Source organism: Lissotriton helveticus, chromosome 12 (assembly GCF_964261635.1).
Source record: "Lissotriton helveticus chromosome 12, aLisHel1.1, whole genome shotgun sequence".
Lineage (NCBI taxonomy): Eukaryota > Metazoa > Chordata > Amphibia > Caudata > Salamandridae > Lissotriton > Lissotriton helveticus.
In genome coordinates, this window is record NC_136073.1 from 83,035,820 (window position 1) to 83,045,971 (window position 10,152).

Here is a 10,152-nt window from a genome sequence, read left to right on the forward strand (position 1 = left end):
AGCATGACCACACATGTACATTTGTGATGGATCTTTGAATCTTGATGCAATTTGAAAACAAAAACTTTCAGACCCAATCAGACACACAGGTACTCAAACACCCATTTACAGTTCCAAACAGGCAGTCACACTCCTACTTACAGACATAATCAGGCACTCACATGCCCATTCACAGAGCCATGCAGGCAATCACTGACCCACATAGGGACTCACATATCTACTCAAAGACCTATGCAGGCATTTGCAAACCCACTCCCAGAGCCATGCAGGCAAACCCACAGATCCACAGACCACACACCCACAGACCCACAAAGGCACTCACAGCTACTCTCAGGCCTATGCAGGCATTGACACACTTACTCACAGACCTATGCAGTCACTCATAGACCCACTCACATAGCTATATAAGCACTCACACGCCCACTCACAGATCCATACAGGCACTCATACATTCACTCACAAAGCTTTGTAGTCACTCATAGTCCCACTCACAGATCCATGCAGCTACTTGTATTCCTACTGATAGACGCATACAATCACCCACACACCCACTCATAGACCCACACAGGAACTCGTATACCTACCTACTCACAGATCCACTCTGGCACTCACAGATCCACACAGCCAATCACACACCCGCTCACAGACCCATGCAGGTTCTGAGAGAAATATTTACAGACCAACACAGGCACTCACAGATCCATGCAGGAACTCACACACCCATTCATAGTTGAATACAGGCACTCAAAGCCCCACTCAAGTCCCACATAGGCACTCACATACCCACTTATACACCCACATAGGAACGCACACACCCACTCACAGACTCACACATGCCCGCAGTCTGAGGTAGGGCCAGCAAAAAATCTGGGGATCTGGTTTAGTGAGGACCTATGATTCACGTGCTCTGATCTTGTCTAGACTGGATTATGCTAATGCTCTGTTCCTTGGTCGGCCTGGCTACTTGCTGCGCAGGCTCCAAATTATTCAGAACACCGCAGCTAGGCTCCTTTTCAATGCCTCAAAGAGATCCAGCAAGCATCAGTACCTACGGGAATTACACGGGCTGCCGGTGGCTCGGCGGGTGCAGTTGAAAGCGATTACTCTGGCCCACAGGGCCCTCCCTACCTTAGGAAGCGTTTCGCTTTCTATGTGCCAAATCGCCCTTTGTGATCGGCGGTTCTCCGCCGGATGGTCGTTCTGCGCTTCCGTAGAGTGCGGGTGGGGGGCCAGTCTATCTCTGTCAAGGCTGCTAAGGCATGGAATGCGCTTCCTACTGATCTCCAACTCATCTTGGAGTTTCAACTCTTTAAGAAGCAGCTTAAAACACATCTGTTCAGCATTATCCGCTAATTCGATTCCAGCTCCTACCCCTGCTCTTCCCCGTGCCAGGACACTCTAGAGTAACAGTGCGCGCTACAAATGCAATATAACATAACATAACATGCACTCTCACACCCACCCAGAAATCCATGCAGGCACTAACAGACCTACTCACAAAACTACTCACATACCCATAGAGGTACTGACAGACCCACTCATAGATCTATGCAGGTGCTCACATACCCACTCACAGACATATGCATCCACTTACACAACCACTAATAGACCCACAGATGCACTCTCACACCAACCCACAGATCAACACTGGCACTCATACACCCACTCACATCTCTAGGCTGGCACTTTCACACCCACTCACAGACCCACACATGCACTCACAGACTCACACATCCACTCCCACACCCACGCACAGCCACTCATAGACCCACTCACAGATCCCCTCACATACCCACACAATGACCCACACAGACACTCAGATGCCAACTCAGGCACTCACACACCCACTCATAGAAACTCACACATCCACTTACAGACCCCCACAGACACCCACATACCCACTTGCAGAACCACACAGATACTCACACACTCACTCATAGACACCTACAGGCATTTCCACTCTCAATTATAGACCCACACTAGGACTCACACACCCAGTCAGAGACCCACACAGACACTCACAGACCCATGCAGTCACCCACATACCACCCAAAGACCTATACAGAATCTCACATACCAAGTCACACACCCACACATGTTCTCATACATCCACTCACAGACCTATAGTGCCACTAACATTCCACTCAGAAAACAACACAGCAGAGCAGGGATACGGATGAATTGCTTTCAGACACAGGGAGCTGCATGTTTAGCAGCTCCTTGTGTCTGAAAGAAATACTGGATCCAGCAGGAGGCAGGGAGCCAGCATGGACCGCGAGGGCCTTGAGGCTCCCCCATGGACCCAATGCAAACTGGGTGCAAATTAGCCTGGGAGAGGGGGAGCCAAGCCCTAATTCCCTAATGAACATTTTACAAAAAGGCCAGTCCCAGGGGAAGTAACTGGAGGCCCTGCCCTCTATCTCAATCATTCTGCATAGGGGGTCTTCTTGCACACTACTATGTCCACCAATGTCCATAATAATAAGGAAATTTATAGAGCGCCTGGTTACGCCTTCCCGGCGTGTCCCCGCGCTGTGGAGAGAGAGATCCAGTCCACTCTGCAAACGCGCCTGCTGTCATACTACATTTTGGGTATGAAATCCCCTTGGTTGTTGGGGGCCCTTGGGGGCCAAAAACCCCTCCAGTTACCTCTAGTAAGTCCCATACAACAGGATTGCTAAGAGTTGGTCAGAGACCCCACACTCTGCAAATGCACCTCCTGGTGCACTATTGGTTGGGGATGAAGTCCACTTGGATACTGAGTGTCTTTGGGGCCCAAGAACCCTATAGGAAGTTAGCTCTGTATATACTATACCAAGATGAGGTATAGTATGCGCTGCTTTCAGTGGGTCCTCAATGGTATGGCAGAGGTTAAAGTAGATAATACCTTTCTCTTAAATAAGTGGTAGCTTGGCTGAACAGTTTGACTTATCAGTGGGTAGTGTTAAGCATTTATTGTACACACTCAGGCAATACATGATGTCACACACTCAAAGACTGAATCCAGGCCAATTGGTTGTACAAAAAGCTTTTACTTTGTTATTTTATTACTAGAACCAAGAATCACTTAGTGCAGGTACATTTTACAGTTGTATGAGTAGTAATACTTTTCAAGAATGCAGTAATGTTTTGGAAATACAGTTGTATACTTTTCAGTATTAAGAATGCTCTCTGTAGACGTCAATCAAATATAGTTGTATGTTTTTGCCGTGATAAGGTTAGACAGTTCAATGCAATAGATAGAACTTACAATGCAATCCTATTGAGGAAAACAATGTTAAACAGTTGGCAAGTAAGTACTCAACTTACTTACTCGGGCTTTGGGGATTTCGGACAACAAAGGACAAGGTTCAGGACCAGGTAGGTACTGCACCACCAGTTGCACTGGGGAGGCAGGTGCAGGGGCCACTGGGCCCTATGTTATCCAATGGTGCCAGGGGGGGGGCACCTCGAAGAGGCAAAGTTTGCAGGTAGGTACTCACGGTCTTAGGGTAAATGCCCCATGGATTTAGGTCCAGATCATTGTACTGGGGTGAATGTATGACATTGTTCTACATTCTGTCCATCAACTGTGTTTTTTGCAATTTTCACCCCGAGTGGGCTGGGTATGCTCAGACGTGAGTCCCAGGCTCTCCACACCACTGGAGTCAAGCTATCCAGGCTGAATGAAGGCTGATAGCCAGAAACCGGTCCTTGGATGCTTGATTCCGGTCTGGGAAAGACATGGCTTGGTAGTTCGGACTGGACTGTTCCCATGAGGCACAGGGTCAGAGCTGATTTGCATATAGCCAGTGTCTAACCCAGGGTGGTGTGGAGTGCAAAAAAACGATGGATTTAGGCCCAGATCATTGTACTGGTGTGAATGTATGACATTGTTCTACATTCTGTCCATCAACTGTGTTTTTTGCAATTTTCACCCCGAGTGGGCTGGGTATGCTCAGACGTGAGTCCCAGGCTCTCCACACCACTGGAGTCAAGCTATCCAGGCTGAATGAAGGCTGATAGCCAGAAACCGGTCCTTGGATGCTTGATTCCGGTCTGGGAAAGACATGGCTTGGTAGTTCGGACTGGACTGTTCCCATGAGGCACAGGGTCAGAGCTGATTTGCATATAGCCAGTGTCTAACCCAGGGTGGTGTGGAGTGCAAAAAAACGATGGATTTAGGCCCAGATCATTGTACTGGGGTGAATGTATGACATTGTTCTACATTCTGTCCATCAACTGTGTTTTTTGCAGTTGAAGTATTAAAAGACACCAAGGTAGGTGCAAAAGGGTAAGTGTTTGATAGAGTGCTCGTGATTAGATGAAGATTAAGAGGAAGGTAGGAATACAAAGAATAAATATGTACAATAAATTGATTTAAAATCCAGAAGTCTGGAAGTTGTCTGAGAATTTTAGACATTTATATAATCCGTAGTTTAGAAAATGATGACTACAATTCATGTTGTATCAACATTGATTCTTTTCCAATACAGGTTAGTATTGTAGGAAATGTCGAAGTTTTGACACCAGGTAAAGGTGAAGGCCTATTACTCCTTAGAAAGGGGTATTCATCGGGCTGCAGATGGGAGCAACCTGCAAGGTAGGTAAAAAGGAACAGTGAGTTACTGGATAAGATGTGTGTGAAACCTGGGTATGTCAGTGCTGGTAATAAGGCTCACATATGAAACACTCTACTGGGATCAGTGAAATGACATCTGAGAGAAGGGCCACATGCTCCAAATCAAGAGGGAGACTGTTAGACCTGACACCCTTGGCGTGGTTTTCCCCCATCTTTTTGCCTCTGCCTCCTGTATTTTTGATGCTGTGCTGGATTTCGTTTTTGCTGGTTTAGATGCTTTGGACACTCTGCCACTGCTGATCAGTGCCAGAGTGTAAGTGCTCCCTATGCAAATTGTCATATTGATTGGGTATACCTGATTGGCATATTTGTATCACCATGAAGTCCCTAGTAAAGTGCACTGTGTGTGCCAGGGCTGGTGATGACAGATGCTACTAGTGGGCCTGCAGTGCAGATTGCGCCACCCACATAAGTAGCCCTAAAATGGTGTCTCAAGCCTGTCAGCGCAGTGCCTGTGTGCAGTTAGTGGACTGCCATGTCTGCCTGGCCATTGTCCCCACTGGCTGGGCCTAACCCTTCCCTGTCTGTGCACATCAGTCACCCCTATGGAAGGCTCAAGGTACCCCCCTGGGCAGGGTGCAGTGTGTGGGTAAGGTAGAGCATGTACTAGTGCAGGTCACATGCTCTGGTAGTGAGCGGCAGCCATTTTGTGTGCTCACTGCTGCAAGGTTATCTTGCTCCATAGACTAACATGGGGGAGGCTGGTCCCAATGGATACCAGCCTATCTTCCCATAGGAACAAGATGGGACATAAGTGATTGATCTCCCTGAACTCAGAATTTAATAACACATCTTTTAGTAAATGTTGTTTTTAAATTCTGTGTTTGAGAATAGTACTTTTAGAAAGTGGCTGTTATCTTGTCTAACCTTTCTGTGTGCCTGGGCCTGCTTGTGGATTGACTGTCTGGTTTGAGGGTGACAGGGGCTGCAGAGCCCCCAGGAGGTTGTCTGAGTCAGCCCATGAATGAAAGGCTGCATCTGCTGCCAGGGAAGTGGGAGGAGATAGCACCTGAGAGTGAATAGGGCTGTGCCTGCCTGACCACAATGCTGGCTCCACCTCCTGCTGGGCGACTGTCACTTCTGTCCCTGATACTGAAAGAAAGAAGGAAGCCAGGAAGCCCAAGGGCTCCAGCAACACCCATGAACTGGTTTAGACCGGGCTCAGGGCCCACTTGCACAAAGACTTCAAAGACTTTTAGGGGTATAAGAGAAGGACCCCTTACAACAGAAAATCAGATTCTACAATCAAGAGGAACCTCTGTATGGAAGAAGGACTGCTGAAGAACTAAAGGAAGATTGCCTGCCTTGCTGTGTGCTCTAAGGGCTGACCTGTTCTGCTGACCAACTGAAGCTGAGGAGAAGAGGGACTTTGCTGTGTGCTGTGTCCCTGCTTGCTTGAACTACAGAGACTTTGCTGTGTGCTGTGTCTTTTACCTGAATCTCCAAGGGCCTGAGAAGAGCTGGCCTCCTGTCCTGGAACCCAGGGTCAAAAGGTTCCATTGCAACTGAAACTGCTGAGGAGATCGTGTGGTGTTTTGCCCCAACGCGTGTTTCTGCTTGCCAGCTGTGGGAGACGATCGTTGTGCTCATCGGCACAAATTCAGGGGTGAGAGGAGGCCCGTGGTGCCTCCCTGCATATAGAATCACCCCGACAATCTGCTGGTTTAAAGCGGTCCAGCCGCGACCTGTGGCCCCGAAAATCTCTTGCCGCCAAATCACCGCCGCGGCCCGGGGCCAGAAACACCCTCCAAAGTTGCCGTCCTTGATCGGATCTGCGGTAGCGAAGATCGAAGCCGCCGCGCTCCCATTGGCCCAGAAGAACGAGCCCCCTCAGTGATCGCCGCGCTTGAATTGGCCTAGCGCTGCCGCATCATCACTGAGGCTACGTCCCGATTGGCCGATTGTGCGTGTGTCAGGAAGGGCCTGTCCCGGGAGCCGCACTGCCATTGGCTGATTCCCGGGAGTCTGAGGAGGCTTGTCGTGAAGGCCGCGACAGGATTGGTCCGCGGGACCCGGACCCCAGAAGCAGCCGCCGAGAGCCGGGTTGCGAGCGCCGAAGCCGGGGAAGACTGACCCGACCTCGCCGAGGGAGCAACGTGAGTGCTTTCTGCCCCTGGCCTGTTTGTCCTTGCTCGGAGCGCCGAGCTAGCTCCCCGCCGCTCCCCGAGGATCTGAGAGTGGGCGGAGGGCTGATGGGACCGGCCGGGGCTGGGAGCGAGTCTGTTCTGCTCGGCACGGTGGTGCCTGAAGTCATTGTTGAGGCGCGCTCGCATTGCTTGGGCGCAGTAGTTTGAAGGCCAGATTATTAAGTTAATTACACACTGGCATTGCTTTGACAACTCGTTTAAAGAGCTGAATTGAGAATAAATCAGTAGTATTATTTTTTTTTTTATATACACTGGTTTACAGAGACTTGAGACTATCCTTTTATATAAGAACTTCCTAAATACAAGTGCAACCATCAAGATTAAGTGCAACCTTTTACCAGAGAAGCAACTATATTGTACTGTTGATTTTTACTGCTGCAACTAGATAAAGTTATATTTTTATAAATATACTTACCTGTGTGGTCTCAGTTTGTGGTGGATGGGGAGTCATTGTTTGTGTTAAGTGCATTTATTATACACCTTGCCTTGGGGATAAGCCTCTCTGCTCGAGCCAAGCTACCAGAGGGTGAGCAGGGGTTATCTATTGTGTGTATTCCTTCACCCTGACAAGAAGCAAGGGTCCCTACTTGGTCTAAGGTACCTACCTCTGCCAATTAGAGACCCCCAGATCTAACATTGTTGGACAGCGGTGTGGATTCTGAACTAATATTTGCACTTGACCTACAGTGATTTCTTGTACATCACTAGTCTAGTTTTAGCGGCACAGTGTGCACAAGATTTTTCTTTTTGGTGAAACCTATTTTTGAAAGTCTAGGAAGCATCATGTCTCAGAAAGCAGTAAGCGAAGGAGTAGAATTGGAATTTGAAATTCAGGAGTTGCTCATCTATAAAAAGGAGCAGCTGAAGCAATTCTGCAGACAGCTTGGATGCCCAGTGAAGGGCAGCACAAACAAGGAAGAGCTACAGAAAGCCTTAAGGGCCTGGTGGGAGGCCAAACATGTTCCAGAAGATGTTACTGGAGAGGGAAGGCACACAGGAGAATGCTTTTGTATCCAGTGATTTGCCAGTGAATAGGCCAGCTTCTAGGGTTGGCAGCAACCATTCCAGTAGGGGTCTCTTTCCAGAGGAGCAGGAGGAAAATCAGAGGGCTAGAGCCCATGAGATTGAGCTTTTTAAACTCAAGACCCAAGCAGAAGAGAGGAAGGTTCGCCTTGACAATGAGGAGAAGGCGGAGGAGAGAAGAAATGCTCTCGTTTTGGAGGAAGAGAAACTCCAGTTGGCTCATGAGTTGAGTCTGAGGGAGCTGGACCTTAAAGCTAAACAAGGGGAGTCCAGTTCTAATGGTGGCAGCGTACAGCCAGTGCAGGCGGGTAATGTATACATACCCAAAGATTTGGTGCAGAATTATCAGAGGGGTGAGGATATCTATGCAAGGTTTAGATCCTATGAGCTTGCCTTAAAGATGAATGAAGTGCCTGAGAAGAGTTGGGGGGCAGGTTTGTGGAAGCATTTTGAGGCCTCTGGGAGGGATGTCTTGGCACCCTTAGAAGCAGCAGGTACCTTAACCTACCCCACTATGAAGGAGGCTTTATGCCTCAGGTATGGGCTTACTCCAGAACAGTACCGCCAGAAGTTTAGGAACTTCAAGAAACTTGATTCTAGTACTTGGGTGGAGTGTGTGAGTATGTACACGCGTGCACTGGAAGGTTGGATAAAGGGCAGCAAAGTAACTGATTATGTGGGGTTGTGTCACTTGATTAGTTGGGAGCACTTGAGTAGTTTATGTGTTCCAGAGCTGCGCCAGCATCTTTTAGACAGCAAGCTCACTGATCCCAGTGAGCTTGTTTATTTATTTATTTATTTATTTATAGTGTTTTATATAGCGCGGACAAGACCCGTGGGTATCAGAGCGCTTAACATATGGATAACAGATTGACATAATAGTAACATTTATAGCAGCAACATATATAGAGGTAGCGGCAGTATGCTATCTAGGGAGGTCAGAAAGGGGATTACCTAAAGACATAGAAGAGTAAACAGTTGACATTATAGTAGCAGTTATAGCAGCAAAAGCAAATCTGAGGTGGGAGGTAATGTGCTATCTACGGTGATTAGGTAAAATATATTCCTAACGCCTGAGTAATTAGCGTTAGGGGGTGTATATGTTTAGGTAGTGTCATAGTCTTGCAGTCAAGTTCTATGAGGTAGGATTGTATATTATTTTCAAGTCAATATCGGCGTAATTAGCCATAAGAGTAGTATGGGTATAGCTAGATGCATCGATCATAAATATTAACAGGTTCAGGTATGGGTAATATCTTCAGGTGAAAGGTATAGTGTAAATATCACCTAATAGTGAGGTAGCAATAGGTTGTAGAGCCGAGGCTTGAGTGACATCAGTCGTTTGTCTTATTGGTCTTCCAAAAGTTTGTGGTGACTCCAGTCCATTTTGGCAGAAATGTTCGTATCACTAGTCTGTGGGCATCTCTATGTAGGGTATTTACTCATCATGTGGCTTTTCAGTTCCCTTTTAAATGCTGCGATATTTTGAATCCTCCTGATGTAAGGAGGGGGTGAATTCCAGACTCTGGGGGCGGCTCCCGAAAAAGCTCGGTCATAAGTCTTTTTTTTCTGGAAGAAGGCCGGCCGCAATAGCAGCTCTTTAGAGCTTCTTGTTGCTCTGTTGCCTCCCGATATCTTAATTTTCTTGGCTAGATATCTCGGCATGTTGTAGTGGACCGCTTTATGTGTGATGCAGGCCATCTTCATTTTAATTCTAGCATCATAAGGTAACCAGTTTAGTGCCTTCAGGTGAGGAGATATGTGGTCGAATTTCCTAGTTCCTGTGATGAGTCTTGCCGCTGCGTTGAGACAGGCTTTTAGTGGTGCAGTGGATGTTTTCTGTAGGCCAGCTAATGTGGTACAGCCATATTCGATCCTCGAGATAACTAGCGATTGGATGGCAAGTTTTAGGTCTGCTTCAGAGATAAAGGGCTTCAGTTTCCTTAGATAGTTTAAGTGGAAGCGGGCGCCCTTGGCCATCGAGTTGATGTGTTCTTTCATGTCTAGGTTCTTGTCTAGTGTAATTCCTAGTGACTTGGCTGAATTAACTAGGGTCGGGGTGCAGTTAAGCGCAGTCACCAATTTCGCCCATTCCTTTGCCTCTGTGTAACTCCTTGTCGGTGAGATTAACAGGAATTCAGTTTTATTGGCATTCAGTTTCAGGTGATTGGCTGTTAGCCACTGCAATGCTCTCTTTAGAGTTTCATTCATAAGGTCAATGTCTTCACTGCAGGCAATCTTCATGTATATTTGCGTGTCGTCTGCGTACATGTGGTAAGATATCTGTGAGATCCGAAGAATCTCTGTGAGAGGTTCTACATATAAGTTGAATAGATCTGGGGATAGCGTTGAGCCTTGAGG